Below are 23,443 nucleotides of genomic sequence, written 5' to 3'. Positions count from 1 at the left end.
CTCAACAAGACCAGAACTAGTAAAAAAACAGGTTGAGCATAAACTACATAAAATATTCAAATTTTGATTACACACACACATTGATGCAAATCCAAACCATTAAACCCAGATATTGAAAATTTTGCTTAAAGTTGGTTTATTGGGATTGCTTGAATAGATTCTTGTGGAAATTTTGTAAGTTTATTGCATATTTTCTATATCTTGCATGTTATATTGTTTGAGGTAGGGCTTCTACATGCACCATGGTTAAAATTGCTAAATTTATCTAGAAAACCTGCTCCTCTATGGAGTGCAAAATTATTGTCCTTGAATCCATTAAAAGAAATCTGAGTTGTCCATCTCTTAAATTTAAAATCTCCCTAAAAAGGAAGCCGCTAGGGTTTGTAAGTAGATGCCCTTGCCATCTCACCCTCTTCAACAAGGTCATCCCCATTGGATTTTCCCTGCGTGACTCCATTGCCTATTTAGATCAAGGAATTAGTCTAGGTGGTGGTGATCAAACCCTCAATTTCACTAAATTTTCTCTAACCTCTTAAATTCAAGATATATAGGGTTCGGGTTAGGGATTCTATGAAATATTGGTAAAAAGGTAATGTTATTTCATGTGTCACTGCTCTTTAAGTAGGAATTGCATTTATTGCATGTTAACAATATTTCTAGAGTTGGCATCATCATTTATTTATTTTTTATGCATGTTTCAGCCATAAAAACTCCATTGCAAACCCTAAATCCAGCATATCTAATTCATAGTCTCTATACCTTTATTGATTTACTATTGTAAAGCTATTTCATCTAGCTGTTATATCACATTGCATGCCCTATTATTGAAAATTTATAAAACCCTAACTTCTAACAGCCCTCCAATCTACTTAAATGGTCTAAGCATAGAGTGTTTGAACTTTGGTGAAGATTATCTTAGCTGTAATGTCCCTTTCTAGAAGCAAAAGGAGATTGAGTCTTATCCTATCTAGATCCCATAGGCTAATGACAAGAAGAATAAGGTGTCATCATAAAACAGAATAATAAGTAATCAAAGGGGCAAAAAGTCACTCATGGTATTGCCCATGGCATTCGAAGGATGGAATTATCATAAAAAGGGAGAAGGAGATTGAAGGATCATCAGAGAATAATTATTGAGAAACTGTTAAGGAGATCTAGGGATGCCAAGTAAAAAGGGGAAACTCTAATATTTACCAGCTTCAGTATTGAAAGACATACCCTAGCTGTAGTTTGTTGGTTTCGGAGTTGAAAGACGCTCCCTAGCCAACTCTTGTATCGCAGGTTAGTTTTGTGGTTATGAAAGTTGATTCAAAAGGATAGATCACTAATATCTGGTGCAAGCTTTGTTTATTATTTGAGCTTAATTTTATCAGTGTCGCATTTTTGGTTTGAAATGGATCACACTGGTTGAGTTGCTCGGCAAAATCCAAGATAATTGTGTGGGTTGAATTATCTTCATGTCTAGGATGAATTTATCAAATCCAATGGAGCCAAATTCACCATTGTCTAAGGTCGAAATTGCTTGGAGAGCTTGTAATAATTTTAGAGGGTTATCTTGCACTATTGAAACCCTAGCGTGGAGGAAAAATTAATGTCAAGTCGTATTACCACAAGATCTAGCAGGTCTTGGAGAGGGAAACCTTACAAGACAAAAAAACTAGACTAAGTGCTAATAATTGGGCAATGGGCCACTGTCATCACACCCAAGTCTTGCTAGTTCATGTGGTAAAATTTATGGCGTTGTTGTCGAGGACACAAAGTGTGTGTTCTAGCTCCAAAATTTTGTGGAGGGGATAGAACACATGAGATCTCCAAGACCCAGAAATCGTTTGGAGAAATTCCACCCGGATGAGGAGTTATTAAAATAATTAATATTTTTAATGAGTTCCTAAGTCTAAACTTAGGAAAATAAAAATATTAATGTGTATTAATAAAATATGGGTGAGAAAGTTCTAAGTGACGAGGATGAAGCTAGTTCTAATCTTAGCCGTTGATTAGGGACTTAATCTTGGTCGTTGAAGACTCAACAAGAAAAGTATAAGAGGAGGCTTGAGGGTCAGTTGGAGATACACCAAGTGATCAAAGAATTCGATTTTCTGGGGCAAGGTTTGCTGAGGAAATCGAGTTAGTGATCAGAGTTGCAGTGAGGAGCAGTTCAGCAAGGGATTTCCATCCGAGGCTGAAGAATACATAGCAAAGAGGCTGTGAAGTGCCAGGAGAGACAGCGCAGGCCCTAGAAGGACTGACGCAGAGGCCATAGGCGCTGACACAGAGGATGCAGAGGGCCATAGAGGCTGACGCAGAAGCCATAGAGGCTAACACAGAAGTCGTAGAGGGCCTCAAAGGCAGCGTTGGGGATATTCTGTGGCACAAATTGGGAGCAGATAAGCAGATTCTAAGCCAGGAGAGGGTGACGCAGTTCCAGAGCAATGCTTGGAGCAGCTTTCGCCATCCAGCATAAGGAACAATCGAAGTCGCTGTGGGGTTTGATCATCTGGTCGCTGATGTGCCGGAATATCCGTCTCTGAATAGAGGATATTCTTTGTTGGGTGAGCCATTTCTGGCACCCTAGTTGTATTCATGAAATCTGCTTAATAATACAAACCCTCTATATGTTGCACTAGTCTTCCGAATTGGGTTTTTCCAGGGATGATTTTCCAAAAATAATGGTGTCCCTTGTGTTATTGTCTTGTTTATTTCAGTGCATGATTTGTATATTTGTAAAGGTTGCAATAGTGTTTACTTCGATGTTTATGCAATTAAATAACTTGTTAATGTAAAGAACAAGTAGGAGATTGTAAACCAGTAATTGCAGTAGGGGTTTCTGATGTGTTAGATTCAGGATTTTTTAGACACAATATTTGGCGGATGCCAGGGAAAACCCCAATGTGGGGAAACCCTTTGATTAAGTCTTCTTATTATTCTTAAAAAGTTCAGCAGAGAGAGAGAGAGTACAATATACAAAATTCACTTGCCCAAACATAGTCAAATCTATCCAGTCAAACTGTAGTCAACAGGATGCCCTAATTACAAAGTCAACACTGGTTAACTTAGCAGAAATCTTCCTCCAAATCAGCTCGGTCAAACCCAGTCAACTTGGCCTTCAAGGATAGTATGAATCAACCCAAAACAGTCCCAAAAATATCAGTCAAACTCGGTCAACGCAAGGTCAAACATTCAGTCAACGCTGGTCAAATAGCTCATAATGCCTCGATTTCTATGCCCAGAAATGTGGCCTACCCAAACAAAATTTCTCCAAGGAAAATCGCAGTCAAACAAGGTCAACTATTGCCTAGTCAACATTATTCAACCCTTCAGCAATTCGGTCAATGAATAAAATAGAAAATTTCAGACTTGTCCTTCGCACGTGTGGAGGAGAGAGGCTGCCCAGAAATCCGTACACCCAATCAGATGAGGAGAGGGAGAAATATGTGAGTGATGAATGATGTCCAAATGTGGTATATGCAACTTCTATCTATATTCAACATTGAGGATGAAAAGACATGTCTTTTGGGCTTCTGAGCCTACATTAGTTTGTTGGCCGACCTTGACAATTTGTCCATAAACGAAATAAATTCATAATTTCATTTATACATGTCAGAATGAGATGATCTTTAGATCAATCCTACACCTCTCAAAAAGAGGAATCCAATAAAAATATCAGCTTCATCATATGAGTTGTCCAAGGTGGAGTTTGGCCCTAGTTGTCAAATTTAACACTCCCTCTCAACTAGGAAGAACTCCACCTGCCAAATCATCTATCAATTTGTACCATCTCTAACATCTCTGTTACACTTTGCTTTGCTCTGCTCTATAGAACCATGAAGAAATAATGAAGAAGAAATGATTGAGAATGAGTTATACCATTCTCCACTGACCTAAAGTCAGTCTCCAATACTTGAGAGTGTATCATACCACTCTCCACTGACCTGAAGTTAGTCTCCATTGATCCCAGATCAATATAAAACACAGTATTCAAAACCGGTCTTGTTAATCGGTTACTGGTCTAACCGGCCGATTAGCAAGCCCATCGGTCAAAACCGGCCAAAAAACCTGGTCAGGTCACCCATTTCGCCTTTTTTGGCAATAAACCGGTCCTAACCAGCCAGTTTAGGACAGAACCGGCTGGGTTTTAGCAAACCGGCCGATTTTTAGCAAACTGGCCAGTTCCGTCCTAAACCGGCCGGTTAGAGGCACGCCCGCCATCAATTAAATTTTAATTTTTAAGTGACTAATATAAAGATTTATGTCTCAATTTCCAAGGAAGTTGACGACTGAATTCTCTGTGACAAAGTGGATTAATATGAGCTAATTCTGATGCGTTAGAAGTGATAACAGAATCTTCCTCTGATAATGAAACAACTGGAGCAATCAATTCCAACATACACTGGTTGCTCTGTATTTTAAGATACTTGATATTCTTCTGTACATGGAGTAATTGTTTGAGTGCACAGAAACAAGCAAACTACAGCCATTGGTCTTCAAGGGCTCTCAAGCTTTCCTCACAGACTTTGCTAAACACTTCCCTAGCAGAATTCTTACTTGAAATATATACAATCTGACACCTTTTGAAGAAACAAAATGGCACCTAATCATCAATATCATAGCCACCTGTTGATTTTAATCCACATAAACAATGCACAATATGATATATAGCACCACACTAAAATTAAAATACAATGTTTAATGGAGAGCTAAGATGATACATCCCACTAACAAATTTACACAGGATGCTACTCTGGTCTCCAACAAAGAAAGGAAATATGTCTTCACAACTCTTTGTTCATGGTGCAACTTGAAAAGTTAGGAGGTGGTTGACACCTTGGAACGCAGAATTTGTGGAACAGAAAATCTCCCATACATCCAAGGAGCCTTGGCGCATGTTCAAGTGACAAGGAATTTCTGCTCTCCTTGCCCATTTTACCCTCCAATACATGACTTAAACAAAAGGAACGCCCTTTTAAAACATCAAAATAAGAAAATAAATTGACCAAATGAACTTACCCTTTAAGTTGTTTCTGGACTTTATAGGCCATTTAGAGCCTCATTGCTTATGTATTTTGCTATTTTGTCGATGATGTGTATTGCACTCGGTGCCATTTTGATATATTCACCTTTACATGGTATATAAATGGGCAAACTTTGCATATTTTGTCTCTATTGGCTTGGAATCATGGTTTTACATCTTAAAAATAGTTTTGTTTCATTAAAAATTAATTATTTAATGTATTTCTTTAAAATTGGTTCATTTAGACCAAACCAGTCCCAATTAGACCGGTTCCGGTCGATAAACCGGTTCATTAGGTGGACCGGTCCGGTCACCGGTTCCGATTTTAAAAACACTGATATAAAACATCCTAGCATAGGGAGTACAGTAGTACACGATGCGTCCATCGGTAGTACTAAGGTCCATATCCTCATTTCCCTAATCATTGGCCAGATGTGAGGTACTTCCCATGAGTCTCAGACTGCATGGGTAGGATGTATCGGCAGGAGAACGTGAACCACTCATCCTACTCATATGCCATAGGAGTGTTGAAGAAAGAGTAACTAGGTTCAGTCTCCATAATGACATGATCTTTGTATTTGATGTAATGAAGGGACATAAATTATTTTTTGTCATCTTGCTACATGGGTTTCATGAGCAAGAAGTGTGGCTAGGTGAAAGACTTCTTCTTGATGTCTTTAGGATTTATTTTATATGTCAAAGAGTCATGTCATGTGTATAGAAACTCTTCATGAGTTTGTGTAAATGTATACAAGTCTTCAACAAGTGTAACAACCCTCCAAGACCAAGATCTATGCCTCAAAACAAGCCTTCCAAAGTCTGCAAGCAAAGCGATAAGGAAATACTTCATGTCGGCTCAAAATATGAATTAAATACATAAATAAATGTTATGTTGGCTTGATAAAAAGACCCGTCGGTTCATGGATGTAGGTCGGCTCAAATATAGTGCACAACCACTATAAATACCATGTTGGGGTATCCACAAATGTGTAAGATAGAACTCGCAAATGCCTCTGAGATCTTCGCATGTTAGGGCAAGCCGCAGTAAGGTTTGACTGCACCTGGTTTGGGTTTTAGGTGCAGTCACAACCTCGATACATGGAGCAGCGAATGAAACCCTGTATGATGTCACCACAGTAAGTTAAAAGCCTCGCCATATCTATGATCTGAAGGTGGTATCCTTGTATGAAGAAAGCAGAAAAGGGGTGTATGTGATCTGGGCATGTCACTGTCTCTTTCTCGGCATATCTATCTCGAATAGATGAATCAAGACAATCTTCAGATGAGGACGCAGAGATCACATTGGTCTCAAGAATGATATCCCTGTAAAAGACAGCAGTACCTCGAACTACCCAAAGCTTCAGTGACGATCACAGTAATAGAGAAATTAATACTCTCCTCCTCGATGTTATTCATATCCATGAATGGGATCAATGACAGCGTATTCCTGTGGCAAAGAGGATCTATGAAATCCTACAACAGTACTAACTCGGCATAGGAGTATATTACAATGAGAAGATTCGAATCTGTCATTCTCGGCATACTTGTAACTTGATGTATACCATAGCGTCCTTCATTCTAGACTCAGCCTTTGGTGATCACTGTCTCAGTCCGGATACACTCGTGGTAAAAAGGGATCTCTATAATCCCTTCTCTAAATACATTCCAGACAGAGTATTGATCTCAAAGTGTATCATTAATCTCAGTACAGCAAAGTGTAGGAAAGATGCAGCAGTAAATGATCTTGGTGATACAGTTGTGAAGCCCTCAATGTTGCAACAACGATGGTCTCAATAACAAGTAAGATCTTCAAATGATCTTGGTGATACAGTTGTGAAGGCCTCAATGTTGCAGCAATGATGGTCTCAGTAACAAGTAAGATCTTGTTGAAGGTTGCAGTAGTAATGAAGCAGTCATAGTGCAACAGTGATCAGGAGCAATCATGATACAACAACGAGGATGATCTCAGCAGCGACAGAAAGGAGGATTGATATCTTGGTCTTGGATAGGCAAAGTATGTCAAGGTTCATGGTCTTGGTATTCGTCAATGGAATCTCTATAAGAAGAATTTTCGCATGGGTTTTCCTCTCCAAGAGGGAGAGGTTTTGGCCCTAGCAGAAAGCCAAAACATTTGTGTTCTTGTCTCCTTTGTTTTGATAGCAATTTGATGAAGTTAACAAACACATACCAAAATATTTGTGTTCTTGTCTCTTTTGTTTTGATAGCAGTTTGATGAAGTTAACAAACACATACTAATAATGAAGTAAACATCAAGCTAAGATAAATTGTTTAAAGACTTCACAAATTGTTATCATGTTACAAGAAGAATCACCTTAATATGCATGCCCTAGATTCTTCAACAAGGAGAAGGTGAACCACTCATCCTATGCATATCTCAACCATCATGGGTTATCACAGGGGAAGCTAAATCACTCACCCTATACATCGCACACCACTAGGGGAAGGTAAACCACTCACCCTATGGTTGCTCATCACTCCAAAAGGTACCCCAAGCCCCCCAGAGCTCAATATCCAACTCAAATGAGACCTTCATAAGAAGGTCTCTCCATGACTCCAAGTCGTTCATGGAAGGTTAAGAATTTGACCTTCCCGAAGGGCTTCGTAAGAATATCTGCAACCTGTTCATCAGTCCCAATGTAACGGAGCCTTATTGCTCCCCGTTGTACCATATTCTGGATAAAGTGGTACCTGATATCAATATGCTTAGAGCAGTCATGAAACACAGGATTCTCAGAAAGACGAATCCCACTTTGGTTGTCGCAAAAGATCACGGTGATATCCATCACATGTCCAAACAACTCACTAAAGAGCTTCCTCAACCAAACAGCTTCACAAGAGGCCATACTAGTAGCAATATATTCAGCCTTAGCGATGCTCCAAGCAACCGACTTCTGCTTCCTGCTCATCCAGGATATCGAATCAGAACCTAGAGAGAAGCAACATCCCAATGTGCTTTTACGATCCACCACACTGCTAGCCCTGTCAGCATCAGAATAACTATGGAGCCTCACATTCCCGACAGTGTATCTCAATCCATAGGTTATTGTACCTCGAAGATATCTCAAAATATTCTTGGCATCAATCCAATGTATGTGATGAGGCTCAACCAGAAACTGACTCAATGTATTCACTGCAAAGCATATGTTCAGACGGTAGTTCATCAAGAACATCAAGGCCCCCACGAGTTGACGATACTCAAAAGGATTTCCCAAATTGGGCCCAGCCACCCTTCCGCATAACTTCTTGAAGTTAAGTTCCATCAGAATAGTCACAGACTTGCAATCCACCATCCCAAATCTTTCAAGTACCTTCACAATGTATTTTCCTTAAGAAAGGAAAACCTCATCTGGCTTTTGCCAAACCTCCAACCCTAGGAAATAATGCATCAGTCCTAGGTCCTTCATTTCAAACTCAGAAGCCAACTCCCTCTTGCATTGATGAATAAGAGGGCCTGCACTTGTCAGAAAGAGATCATCCACATAAAGTACGAAGATGAGAGGTCTGTCTTTCTCAACCTTTAAGTAAAGGTTTAGATCAAGTTCACTTCTTGTAAATCCCAGCTTCTTCAGATAGTTGTCCATCCTCTCATACCAAGCTCGGGGAGCTTGCTTCAACCCATCGAGGGCTTTCTTCAACTTGCATACACGTGTCTGACAATCTTGAACTTCAAACCCCTCAGGTTGTTCTACATAGACTTCCTCCTTAATTGAATCATTCAAGAAGGCGGTTTTGACATCCATCTGGTGTAGGTTACATCCTTGCGAGGCAGCAAGGGCTATAATCGAATGGATGGTGGTATATCGGACAACTGGTGCAAATATCTCATCATAGTCCACACCTTCCTTTTGAGAGAAGCCTCGAGCAACAAATCTGGCCTTGAACTTTTCAACACTTCCATAAGTTCCATGCTTGATCTTGTAGAGCCATTTCGAGGTGACAACGGATTTGTCATTGGGTCTAGGGACCACATCCCAGACATCATTCTTCGTAATCGACTCATACTCTTCATTCATAGCATCCTTCCAAACATGGTGCTTCACAGCTTCTTCGAATGTGAAAGGCTCAGATTGAACAATGGTGGCCATGGCAGTTAAGTACCCTTGGTACCTATTCGGCTTCTGACTTTCAGGAAATGACCCCCTTGGTGCAATATGTCTCTAGGCATCTTCGAGAGTTTCCCTAAGCCATGAGAGTCTCCTTTTTTAGGAGGAGGGCTCATGAGGAGGTGGATCAATGGGATCCATTGGTCCTTCAACATCAGGCATCGGCTCATCTTGCGGTTCTCCTTGCTTTCCTGTATCTACTTCTTTGTCCTTCCTCGAAATATGAAGGTTACTAATCTTTCCAAGGGCAACATCTTCATCAAAGGTGGCATCATGACTTCTCTCCACTTCTCTTTGACCAAGCACATAGATTCTATATGCCTTAGAAGTTTCATTGTAGCCCACAAATGTTCCTTTCTTCCCAGATGCATCCAATTTGCTTTATATTTCTTTCGGCACATGAAAATATATAGGGCTACCAAAAATTCTAATGTGAGAAACATCAAGTTTCTTACCGGTGAAAACTTATTTGGGGGTTTTGGAGTCCAACACTTGATGAGGGCATTTATTTTGAACATACATGGCATTGTTGGCAGCTTCCGCCCATAAGAACTTCAGAAGGCTTTGATCATGAAGCATGGCACGAGTGGCTTCTATAATAGAATGGTTCTTCCTTTTAGCAACACCATTTTGCTCAAGAGTATAAGCAGTAGTAGTCTCCCTCTTAATGTCAGCGTCACTACAATACTTATTGAACTAATTTGATTCATATTCGGTTCCATTGTGATCTTCTCCCCGGTTTGATTTTCGACCAAGGCTTTGAAAGAACGGAACCATAAGAATACTTCGTCCTTCTTCTTCAAGAAATATATCCAAGTTTTGCGAGAGAAATCATCCACAAAGATAGCATAATATAAATATCCTCCCAAGAATGTCACTGGCATCATACCAGATAGATCAGAATGAACCAACTGGAAAATGTCAGTAGCCCTGCTATCACTTGAGGGGAATGGTCCCTTTGTATGTTTTCCTTCAGCACATCCTTGACAAACACCGTCATGTTCTACTTTAAATTCGAGCATACTTGTCACCATCTTCCTCACATCGGGTAGAGCCTCATAATGTAGATGACGAAACCTTCGGTGCCATAATTCGGATTGAAGAGATGTGTCACAAGACATAGCTCCCAATGGGCTTCCTCCAACTTGATATAGGCTATCAACCCTGAATCCAAGGGTAAATGCTTCTTTGAAATTTCTATTCCAAGCACATATCTTTCCATCAATGAATGCAACTTGAATCCTTTGTCCTCCATCACCGAGATAGATACTAGGTTCTTCTTTAAATCAGGTACATATAGAACTTCTTGTAGATAAATGGTGTTACCTTGATTTAATTGAAGAGTAACATTCCCAACTCCCTTTACGGGATATGTGGCATTCTCCCCAAAAATGATTTCCAAATTTGCATCCTTTTCTATCAGATTTGAAAGAGCTTCCTTATTCCTAGTGAAGTGCCCTGAGGCACCACTATCAATCAACCAATTTCCCAAGGTATCCGGTGGAGAGGCAGTAGAGAGGGCAAATATAAGATAAAATTCTTTTTGCTTGTTATCTACAACATTAGATTCATCGTACCTGGAGTTTCTTGATCTTTTGGGAGGTCCACCATTTCAATGTTGAGTAGTGGCATCATTCCTTTCTCCTTTATTGTTGAATCTACCATTCCTTTGATTATTGTTGCCCCTGAAATTGTTGTGGTTGTTGTTGTCATCATCGTGACGTGTATCCCTTCTATTAGGACAGTCCCTAGCATAGTGGCCAAACTTGTTACAAACGAAGCATCGTCCCTTCCATTTTTGAATCTAGGTCTCCCTTGACATTGCTTCTTTGAACCTACATTGTTTTTCTTTTTAGCATGAGCAGAGAATGCAGTAGGTTCATTCCTATTTGAAGGCATGTCTCTCTCCATCATCCTTGTCTCTTCTTGAGTGCATCTAGTCAATAATTCATCAGCCCTGGAATCTTGTCATTGTCGAAAATAGTAGTGTTGAACACATGTCATTCACGAAGGAGACCTCCAAGGGCAATGAGAGTGAGCTCCTTATCAGCAATAACTTCTCCAATTGAAAGAAAGTCATTTTTTATCTCGGTAATCCTCATGAAGTAGGATTGGATATCTTCACCTATTCCCTTCTTTATGTCCTTCAAATTGTTTTTGAGAAAGGGGACTTCGTTTGCATTGCTAACTTTGAACTTTCCAACCAACATGTCATACATCTCCTTAAATGTGTTCAAAGTGGAGATGTATGCAACCAAATGCTTGTTAATAGAATCCCTGATCATCTTCTTAGCTTTGACTTCACCTTTTTTGTACTTTGTCTTAGCGACAGCCAATGCATTTGAAGGAGGTATAGTAATCTTTCCCCGCACATAGTCCATAACATCCTGCTCTTCCAAAGTCAAATCAAGAGACATCTTCCATGCATAATAATCAGACTTATCATTGAGCTTGTCATTAGGCTTAAAGTAGGATGTGGAAGCCATTGACTCTTGTCCTTGTCCAACAAATCTAATTGATTGCTCTTTTCACTCTTGTTTGGGTTTTGTCTTCACCTCAGCTCTAATACCATGTTAATTTTAGATAACAATGGTATGTTCTATGCTTAAGAGCAATTTACTTCAATTTTTCTTATTAGCCCAATATCAATTTCCAGATTAGCAATCACATTAACATGATAGTAAATGCAGATAAAACATACATAAAAAGCAGAAGACAAGCCAAGACAAGAGGACACAATATTTGGCAGATGCCAGGGAAAAACCAGAATGTGGGGAAACCCTTTGATCAAGTCTTCTTATTATTCTTCAAAAGTTCAATAGAGAGAGTACAATATACAAAATTCACTTGCCCAAACATAGTCAAACTGCAGTCAATAGGATGCCCTAACCAGAAAGTCAACACTTGTCAACTTAGAAGAAATCTTCCTCCAAATCAACTCGGTCAAACCCAGTCAACTCAGCCTCCAAGCATAATCTGAATCAACCCAAAACAGTCTTGAAAATATCAGTCAAACTCAGTCAACACAGGGTCAAACCTGTTGTCAACTTTGGTCAAACAGCTTAGAATGCCTCGATTTCTGTGCGCAAAAATGTGGCCTGCCCAAACAAAATTTATCCAAGGAAAATCGCAGTCAAACAAGGTCAACTGCTACTTGGTCAACGTTGGTCAACCCTTCTACAATTTGGTGAACGCATAAAACATAAAATTTCAGACTTGTCCTTCGCACGTGTGGAGGAGAGAGGTTGCCCAAAAATTTGTACACCCAATCAGATGAGAAGAGAGAGAAATATGTGAGTGATGAATGATGTCCAAATGAAGTAGATGTACCTTCTATTTATATACAATGTTGAGGATGAAAAGACATGTATTTTGGGTTTCTAAGCCTACATTAGTTTATTGGTCGACCTTGACAATTTGTCCATAAACGAAATAAATTCATAATTCCATTTGTACATGTCAGAATGAGATGATCTTTAGATCAATCCTACACCTCTTGGAAAGAGGAATCCAATAAAAATATCAACTTCATCATATGAGTTGTCCAAGGTGGAGTTTGGCCCTAGTTGCCAAATTTAACACCCTCTCAATTAGGGAGAATTTCGCCTACCAATATCCATCCATCATCGTGCCATCCTGATCATCATGTACTATCTTTGCATCTCGTCTCGTCTCTGCTGAAGATTGAGGAAGGATCGATCGAGAGTGAGTCACAAGACATTACCACTCTCCACTAACAAAAGTAAGTCCACATAACTAGTGGTAGAACCCCAATCAGACTTGATCCTGAGCAATCAAGTTGTTGAACATCATGCATCCTAAACATAGGGAGTATGATAGTACATGATGCGCCCATCTATAGTGTTATGTTCCCTAACCACTTTTCCCAACTCATTGGACAAATGAGAGGTACTTCCCAAGAGTCCCAGACTGCAAGGGTAGGATGTATGTTAGGGCATCCAATGGAGAAGGTGAAACACTCATCCTGCTCATATGCTATAGCCTATAGGAGAAGGTGAACCACTCATCCTATGCATATGTCATCAACCATAAGGGAAGGTGAACCACTCACCCTATGCTCAAATAGTGTCCTCCACACAAGTGTTAAAAATATGCAACTATAGTCAAATTTCACTTTGGACAACTCATTTGATGGAGATGATGATGGCATTGAATTCCTCTTTTCAAGAGGACCAAAATTGACCTAAATATCACTCAAATTGGATAAGGGAAAGTGTACTTACGAAGGAAAGCCCACATATGCACATTTGGACAAGGTTGGCCCCAAAGCAAATTGGACAGCCATGGAAGCCTATAAATACAAGTGACCTCAAGCTCATTTGGATATCCCCAAGCATCTTCTTGTTCTCTTCTTCACTGATTGGCTCGCATAGGTCTGAAGCAGGGACAACAAAAGAAGTTCCCAGTGGTCCAAAATTATAGGGTCTGAGGCTAGCATCTATTTTAGGGTTTTGGGTTACATTCGTTGGCTTGCCACAGGGAAAATTCAACCATAGTCGCAGGCATCACATGCTCAAGAGTGATTGGAAGCCTTCAGTCGCATGCACAACTCCTCATCCATGTGATTGGGAAGTTTGACTTAGATTTGACCGAGGATTGAAGTTGATCGCAATTGACCGCAGACGAGAAAAGTTGTCTCTGATATATTTTGATGCTAGAAACATATTTATGAATATTGTTGGCTTGTATTCCTAGATGATAATGTATTGGGCTCATTGTACTCTCTGTTGAACATTTTATGACAATCTCATAGAATAATATTTTCACAGGGTTTTTCCCTAGTCTTTGACCAAATCTAGTGTCTCTTGTTGATGTGTTGATTGTCTCCTTTGTCATTGCATCTATTGTTCTATCTTCAATTACTACAAATAGCAAGACTAATTGTATTTGGAAATATTGCTAATTGAAGTATTGAATTGGGCTAAAGTAGTTGAGGCAACATAGAACAATATGAAAAATTAACATCGTATCAGAGCTAAGGTGAAGGACAAGCCCAAAAGGAGACAAGCATTGAAGCAATCATCTTTGGAAAGTTGAAAGAGCCGATCTAGTCAAGTCAAGATGTCTTCCTTCTTCAAGGAAAATGAAAAGTTGGGTGACTCATCTAATTTTTTTGCAAGGAGAGTCAAGTTGGAGATCATAGTCGATAACAATGATGTTATGGGTTACATTCAAGGAAAAGTATCTGAGCCTCCAGAGAATGCTTCTATTGCTGCCAAGAACAAGCACAAGAAAGGTGAGTTAAAAGCAAACCAAATTATAGTTGATGCTTTACAAAATAATCTACTTGCATATGTTGGAAATTTGAGAAGGTCTAAAGACATGTTTGATAAGATAGTTGGCATGTATGAAGTCAAAATTTTGAATGAAATCATCTCCTTGAAAGATCAACTCAAAGACACAACAATGAACAAGGGAGAGTCTGTGCAATCCTACATTATGAGGATATCTCGCCTTAGAGATCAATTGCAAAGGGTTGGGGAAATTGTGTTTGATAGGGAATTGGTGATTGTAACTCTAAGAGGTCTCCCTCCTGTTTGGGAAACCTTCATCACTACCGTAAGCAACAACAATGTCCTCCCGTCATTTGATGAAATTGTTGGAAAGCTTACTCAAGAAGAATCAAGAAGGAGGAGAACCCGCTACATTCGTCACACAAAATAAGAAGAAGAAAGGAAAAGGGGGTCCATTAAGAAATCCTCCACCTCGAGATACAAAAAGAAGGAATGATAGAACATCAGCTCACATTGAATGCTACAATTGTCACCATAAGGGTCATTATGCTCGAGATTGCCCTGAGAAGAACAATGGCCCACGCTACAACACTAGAAGCAACAACAGGTTTGATGATCAAAGAAGAAGAGATGACCAAAGGAATGATCGCAATGGAAGAGATGAAAGAAGAAGAAGAGATGCTCCAAGTGACCATGAAGAAGATCGTCGTCCTCAAAAGAAGTCAAGATACTCTAGGTATGAAAGTAATGTTGGCAAACAATTTGAATATATTCTTATTTCCGCTCTTACTAGTTCCTCTCCTCCGGATTCGTGGGATAGTTGGTTGGTTGATAGTGGGGCCACTCATCACTTCTTTGGTTATAAGGAAGTTCTCTCTAATTTGGTGGAGAGGGAGTTAAATTTGAAAATCATTCTTGGAGACAACTCCACTCATCCTGTTAAAGGTTTTGGGTCCGTCAAATTTCATTTGAATTCGGGAGAATCTATTTTGCTCCACAATGTGATGTATGTGCGAGGGTTAAAGAAGAATTTGGTATCAATATCCGCTTTGGAAGACAAAGGGATGAGGGTTGCCTTCATCAGGGAAAAGGTTCTTACTTCGCCTGTTGGATCACCTATGAGAGATGCATTGACATTAGGATCAAGATATGAATGACTCTACAAGGTTACTGGAAGACCACTTCTAGCATTGGTCCATGATACTAATCATCTAAGCGAGCTATGGCACTGAAGATTGGCCCATCTACATTATGATGCTCTTCCGAAATTAGAGAAATTGGTCTCAGGGATTCCCAAGGTTCAAGCCCAACATGATGGAGTAAGTCCAGGATGTGCCAATGGGAAGAAGACAAGGGAACCATTCCCCTCCAATGAGAAAAAGACAAATGACATCCTCCATCTCATTCATTCTGACTTGGGTGGTCCAATGCCTATACACTCTCTTGGTGGCCATCTCTATTATATCACCTTCATTGATGACTTTTCAAGAAAGATGTGGATATATTATTTGAAGCACAAGCATGAAACCTTCGAAATATTCAAGGAGTTCAAAGTTTTGATCAACAATCAAATAAGGAAGAAAATCAAGATATTCAGGTCTGACAATGGTGGAGAGTACACTTTAAATGAATTCATTGATCTTTGCAAGAAGAAAAGTATGAAGAAGGAAACGTCTATGCCCTGTACTCCCGAACAAAATAGAGTAGTTGAAAGGAAGAACAGGTTTATTGTAGAATCCGCTTGTGTCATGCTCCATGATCAAAAGTTGTCGAAGTTCCTTTGGGGAGAAGCAACAAATGCTTCCATATATGTTCAAAACAGGGTGCCTCATCAAGCATTGGACAACAAGACCCCCGAAGAAGTGTTCACAGGTGTCAAGCCCGATGTTAGCCATCTCCATATCTTTGGCTACCCCATATACTTTCATGTGCCAAAGGACAAAAGAAACAAGTTGGAAGCCACGGGAAGAAAATGTACATTTGTTGGATATTGTGAAAATTCTAAGGCATTTAGAATATATATTCTTGGTCAAAAGGAAGGTTGAGATTACCAGGGATGTAACATTCAATGAAGATATTGTTGTTACGAATATAAATTATATAAAATAAAATGAATATAAATAAATATAAGTAATAAATAATCAAAATAATGATTATTTTAAATAGTCATTAGTTAAGTGAAAAGGCATGTCTAAAACACATGCCCAATCATGAAAGGACATCTGCCTAGGTATATAAGCAAGACCTCATTGTAACATTCAACATACTTGTACATTCATCTTATTAATAAATATTATTTACAAATACATTTGTGTAATTTATATCAAAAGCACAAACAATGTTAAGTTTTGTCGCTTTAGTGGTATCAAATCCATGTGAGCCTTTGGATGTTATCAGCCGCATAATATGCCATTAAGTTTATGTCCTGAAATCATTGAGAAATTAAGTGAAATTCGATAATCGTTTCAATGATTAAAAAATCGTTTGCAAATTACTCAGTGTTTAAAGGATGAAAGCATTGACATGAAAGGAACTAACATTAAAGAATGTTATAATCAAGAAAATGATGTTGAACATGTTGAACAGGGATCTTCTCAAGGTGACATGAATGACAATCAAAGTGGGTATATGACAACTAAAGATGAAAAACCTAAAGATGGGATTGCTAGCGAAGGAAGAGTCGAAGAAAATAATAAAGATATACAGAACAGTGTGGGTATCTCAAAGGTCTAGGACCATGTATTCTCAACATTCATCTCTACCGGGAACGAAGTGTCTGAGAGCATCATTGATAAGGAAACATCCACAAGCTCCATCATCCTGAAGGTTAAGGTCCAGTCCCATGTACATGAAGAGTTCGATGAACTTTTTGCTGTCAGACAGCGAAATATGGACATAGACCTATGCCTGACTCGGTGTTGGAATGAGATGAACCTTGACAAGGTTGGAAGTCCCCATTAGTAGTAAACGATGAAGAAGAGCTTAATAGGGCATTTTTTTATGAACAATCACAGGTCCAATTTCATGGATTTTATGCACAGACCACTAGGTGCCAAGTTCAGGTAGTGCATAAAGTGTTTGATATGAGGAGTCCTCAAGTGAGGGTGTTGACAAATCTGGAAAACTTGAATGCAAAGCAGAAGGCCATAGAGGATGATACACCCATGCCAGAGCTGCAACACAATGTGAAGTTGGTTGTTGATATGGCAAAGGCAGACATTCAGAAGTTTGATCGAGATATAAAACGTGAAAGGCAATCTGTGGCAATATATCAAAAAGAAAAGGTTTAGCTTCAGAAAGAGGCCAAACATCAGAAGCAACAACTAGATAATATAGAGAATATCATGGTAGCACTGGATAGAGTTTGAGAGGATGTTGTGGCAGGTTCAATGACGGTGGAATCCCTTGTGGGCATTTTTGAGAATTTGTAGTCTAAATATTGCAAGGACTATAAACTCTGTAATTTGTCTTGTATTGCAGTTGTGTTTGCTTTAACATTGCTAACAAGCATTTTCCAGGGCTGGGAACTGCTTCAACATCTTTTTCATGGTTTATAGATTACGTCTATGTGGCAAAGGCTTCTGCAAGTGGATGAACCCTGTGACTATAGTATATTTCGAGAAGTAGAGGTGAGTGCATCGACTCCTTACACTCATCTCTTTGTAAAGGTTGTCCTTCATCTTCTTCCCATGTTTATAAAATATCATTGGCTTCGACAATTCACTGAGAGGGTAGGGCTTCATATATTTCATAGTGTTGTGAATATATTCCTCCACAACGAGTCCCAACTCTCACGATCACTCGATGCCCCTCAGCTTTTTATTGTCTGCAATTATCTAAAACTCGTGGCAACGGAGATAAATGAAATCCTTGACAACAATGTTGTCCATTATAATTGGGGCGCCTTGGTGCTCCATAACGTGGTCCATCAACCACTGGCAACTGTGGAAACGGAGCTTTAGTGTGTGACTATCCTGAACTCTTTGAAATCCCTGTGGAACAGCCTCCCTAGGGCGGGCACGGATGGTCCCCCGAAGAAGAGATCGAATCTCCCACTTGAGAGATTCGTGGCTAAACAGTCGGTAGACTCGCTAAGCAGTTGAGTGTACTAAGTGTGTTTGTTTGCAAATGTTCCAGATGGTCGAAAATGAGAGCTCCTCCTCCTTTTATCACCTTGGGCCTCCTTAGCCTCATGTGGGCCCCTCCATCCAACCATTCGATTCCCTCCAAGCTCATCGAATCACCAAGTAAATTACTCATGTGGGTGGCCCCCACATTCCACTAGCTGCAAAAAATAAAGTTGAATTCCCCTATAGTTCCTAAGTGTAAGTGTGGGGTCCTCCTCCTAAGCCAAAAATGGTGCCAAAAATATGTATTTGCACCTCGTGACTAATGTGTTTGAGAAGGGACATGATAGTCCTCCCCTCCCAAATGTTATTTGCCCTCAAGCAACCTCAAAACCTGGTGCTCCAGTTTGTGTTCACCTTCCCAGGTGGCATCCTCATTCGGCAAGTTCTTCCAGCCAAGAACTCCCTGATGGTCTTACTCCTCAGTCTCATCTCCATGCTCTCCAAAATGGCCTCTAGTTCCAACACCAAATGGCCCTCATCACCCAGCGAGGTAGATCAGCTATTGTCGTCACCTGTTGTCCCAATGCCTTCTTCAGGCATGAGCCATGAAACACATTATGGATTCTACTCCCTGGAGGTAGCTCCAACTCATAAGCCACCTCCCCAACTCGCCTAGTCAGCCGATAGGGCCCATAGAAGCGTGGTTGTAGCTTCTCGACCCCCTTCTGTTTCAATGTAGATTGTCTGTAAGGCTGCAATCAGAGGTATACTAAGTCCCCCTCCTCAAAGTACCTCCTTGTCCTGTGCCAGTCTACATACAGTTTTTGTTGATTTTGGGTTGTCACTAAATTATCCTCGAGAGCCTTGAGGATATCTTGGCACTCTTGGACCCAGTCTTTGGCCTTTAGGACCCGACTGTCAACAAAAACAATATCAGCGAAAGTCAATGCGTCATATCCATAGAGGGCATGGAAAGGAGTCATACCGATAGACATGTCGTGTGTGGTGCTGTAGCAGTACTTGCCCAGGTGCAACCACCAAATCCACTTCCTTTGTTGACCTGTCACATAGTTCCTCAAGTACCCGTCCAACCATTGGTTGACTCTCTCCATTTGGCCGTCCGTCTGAGGGTGATAACTGGTGCTTGGAGTGAGCTTCGTCCTAATCAACCTGAAGAGCTCCTGCCAAAAGCCACCCATGAATCTGTTGTCTCTATCACTCACAACGTTCTCAGGGAACCCATGTAGCTTGAAAACCTCTTGGAAGGACAACTCAGCAACCTGTGCAGCCGTGTACCTAGTGGGGATTGCGAAGAAGTGGGCAATCCTTCCCCTGTACTGTGGGGAGCCCAGTGATGAAATCCATCGAAATACTTTCCCATTTCCCCTCCAAAATGGGAAGTGGTTGTAGTAGCCTTGTAGGGTGAGTCAGCTCCCCCTTGTTCCGCTGGCAGGCCTCACACTCCCGTACATGCTGCAGCATGTCCTCCTTGAGGTCCTTCCACGTGAACCTCTCCCAAATAGCCATGTACGTCTTTTGGAACACCTGGTGTCTAGACAGTGGTGAATCGTGAACTGCCTGGAGTATCCTCTCCCTCAACTGCAAGTTGGGCACCAAGTAAATGCACCCCTTGTAATAGATGACCTCATCCATCACACGGTAACGCTCATCTGCATGTGTCCCCTCCAATACCTCGCATGCCCTCCTATCCTTGGAGTACTCCACCAACAACTGAGCCTTCCAATCTTGGCAGATGCTCATGAGAGATAACCCAGCTGGTCTCCTAGATAGAGCATCGGCCACCACATTGTGCTTCCCCCACACATACTCAATGTCAAAATCATAGGCCTGCACCTTGTTGACCCATCTTTGTTGCTTGTAGTTGAGGCCCTGCTGCCCCATGAAATGTCGAAGACTATTGTGATCAGTCTTCACTCGGAACCGATTGCGCACCAAGTACTGACAGAACTTGGCCAATGCATGCATAATGACCAGCATCGCCTTGTCATATATGGAATATGACAGCTCATGCGGTAGGAGCTTCCGACTCTCTAAAGTTATGGGAAGCCCTTCCTGTGACAATACGGCTCCAAATCCTACCCCTGATGCATCACACTCCACCGTGAATTGTTGGGAAAAGTCTGAGAGTGCCAAAACAGCGCAACTACTCATCACCTCCTTGAGGCGATCAAAGGCAACATGTGCTCCATCAATCCATGCGAAGGCCCCCTTCTTGGTCAAGTCAGTCAAAGGTGTTGCCAGTTGCGAGAACCCTTTGACAAACTTCCTGTAATAAGTGCAAATACCCAAGAAGCCTCTCAACATAGTCACATCTGGGGGTATTGGCCAATCCCGAATGGCCCGAATCTTCTCCTCGTGAAATTTCACCCCATCTGATCCAATGATATGCCCGAGATAAAGCATCTCTATTAATCCAAACTCGCACTTGGAAAGCTTGGCACAAAAATGTTGCTCCTCCAAAATGCGCAATACCTCCTCCAAGTGTTGGAGGTGCTCCTCCCACGTCCGGCTATAGATCAGGATGTCATCGAAGAACACTAGCACGAACCTCCTCAGCTGTCCCCGAAAGATATGGTTCATGCAAGATTGGAATGTGGCTGGAGCATTGGTCAGCCCAAATAGCATGACCAGAAACTCAAAGTGCCCATAGTGGCACCGAAAAGTTGTCTTCGGGATGTCCTACTCCCGCACTCTGATGCGGTGGTACCGTGAAAGCAAATCAATCTTAGAGAAGTACTTGGCTACTCTAAGCTCATTCATCATCTCATCAATGCGGGGAATAGGGTACCGGTTCTTAAGAGTCTTCTGGTTGAGGGCTCGGTAATCGATACACATCCAAAGGGTTCCATCCTTCTTCTTCACCAACACTACTTAAGAAGCGAAAGGACTGGAACTTGGCCTGATATGGCCCAACACAAGCAACTCCTAGATGGCCTTCTCTATCTCATCCTTATAGGCTTTGGGGTGCCTGTAAGGAGTAGTGATAATTGCCTATATACCCGGCTCCACTCAATAGTGTGCTCAAATCCTTTATATAGTGGTTGCCCTAGTGGAATGTCCCCGAACACTACCGCATGCCTGTCCAGTAAAGCCTATATGTCTGCAGGTGGTGGTTGCGCCTGTCCCCCAACCTCTGAGATCCTCAACTCGACTTCCCATGCAATGTCCCCATGCCAGAGATCTACCTCCATCCTATGGGCTGAAACTGTCTGAGGCGAATAAGACTGCATGCCTCTCAAGGCCACCAGCTTGCCATCTAGCCCAATGAACTCCATCTCAAGTTTCGTCCAATCCATCATGACTCATCCAAGAGAATACAACCACTGGACACATATCACCACGTTGGTGTCTGGCACATCGACCACAAAAAAGTGGTCTATCATCAAGTAGTTCCCCATAACTACTGTCAAGGAGGGCACGTATGTGGTACACTGGATAGTACGATCACCTGGCACTAGGACTGAGAACCCCTCAAACACTGCTATAGTGAGGCCCCTCCTCTAGACCAGTTGTGCACCTATGAAATTGTGGGTAGCCCCATTGTCCACAAGCACCGACACCCTCTGTCCCTGTACAGTGCCTCTGATCCTGAGTGTCAAAAGCTTAGGAATCCTGCATAAAGAAGCAAGGACTCCTCCTGATGGGGCAAGAGATGCCCCTCCCTATGGAGGTGGTGGTGGTGGCCCTCTGTCTGTCGAACTCTCTCCATCTCTCCCACCACAATCCTGCTCCACCTCATCCTCCTGGTCACCGTCAAAAAAGACCTCAATGTAATGTGCTCTACCTACAATACACCTATGGCTAGGTGCCCAGGGCTCTCTGCATGTGAAGCACAGCTTCCTCCTCCGGAGGTCCTTGGGTGTCTCCTCGTGTCTCCTCATCTAATTGTCCCCTCCCCTGTGTGGTCCTCGGTGGTGGGGGTCTAGTCTCATGCCCCTTCTGTGGGAAAGGGGTCCGTGCAGGAAATGGTGCTCTGATCTTTGGGATGGCCCCCTGTAAATCTCTGGCACACACAACCGCTTCCTGCAGCGTGCAGGGTCTGTATGACTTCACCAGTCCACGTAGGAGCTCAAGAAGCAAAATCGGCACGGGCACTACCAATCCTCACATGTCTGATAGCGTTGAGCCAAGGATTGTTCATGAAGCAAGAAAGAGGAGGGCACTAGAAGTAGAAGCAAAGTTATCAAAGCCATCAACTCCAATTCAAGGTAGTAGATTGGTGAAAATGATTGATAGTCAAGGGAGAGAAGAAGTTGACTCAAGAGTGGCAAGGGCCATCTTTGCTTGTGGCATCCCCTTTAATGTGGTTCAATCCCCATATTGGCGGGATTTGGAGACAGCGATTAACAAAGCTCTCAAGGTTACAAGGGGCCAAACTATGAAAAAGTCATAACAGTTTTGCTAAAGAAAGAGAGGCAACTTCTTGATGATGTTCTCAAACCAATTCGTAAATCATGGGGTAGTACAGGGGTTTCTATTATCTCAGATGGTTGGACTGATACAAGACGCGGGCCTTTGATTAATGTCATTGCATCATCACCAAAAGAAGCCATGTTCATCAAAGCAGAAGATTTTCTGAGTCAGTTAAAGGATAGTAAGCTCGTTGTTAATATTTTAATTTCTGCTATTGAACAAGTAGGGTTAGAAAATGTGGTGCAAGTTATCACAGATATTGCACCTGTTTGCAAAGCTGCAGGCTTGATTGTTGAGAGTAGATACAATCACATATTTTGGACTCCATGCATTGTCCACAATTTGAGTCTGATTTTAGAAGAGATTAAGGCAAAAACAGAATGGATTAGGGAGGTCACAAGGCAGGCTAGGGAGATTATAAAATTCGTCACCGACCACCACCAATCTCAAGCAATATATCGAGAATACTCCAAATTGGAGTTGTTGAAAGTTGTTGAGACACGGTAACCCTCAAACTTCATCATGTTGCATCACCTTGTTGATGTTAAAAAT

General features: G+C 41.3%; 1 protein-coding gene across 4 annotated transcripts in view; it reads right to left on the bottom strand.

The window, feature by feature from the left end:
* Nucleotides 1-23,443, bottom strand: part of LOC149203814 (UBQ, helicase-c and DEAD-like helicase domain-containing protein) — a 420,226-nt gene that overhangs the window by 210,100 nt on the left and 186,683 nt on the right. The gene's annotated exons all lie outside the window — the stretch shown is intronic.

Source organism: Pinus tabuliformis, chromosome 2_1 (genome assembly GCF_031772625.1).
Source record: "Pinus tabuliformis cultivar Carrire ecotype Pingquan chromosome 2_1, CPIR1, whole genome shotgun sequence".
Taxonomy (NCBI): Eukaryota; Viridiplantae; Streptophyta; class Pinopsida; order Pinales; family Pinaceae; genus Pinus; species Pinus tabuliformis.
Note: the sequence above shows the minus strand (reverse complement) of the source record. Positions and strands in the feature narration are given on the sequence as shown.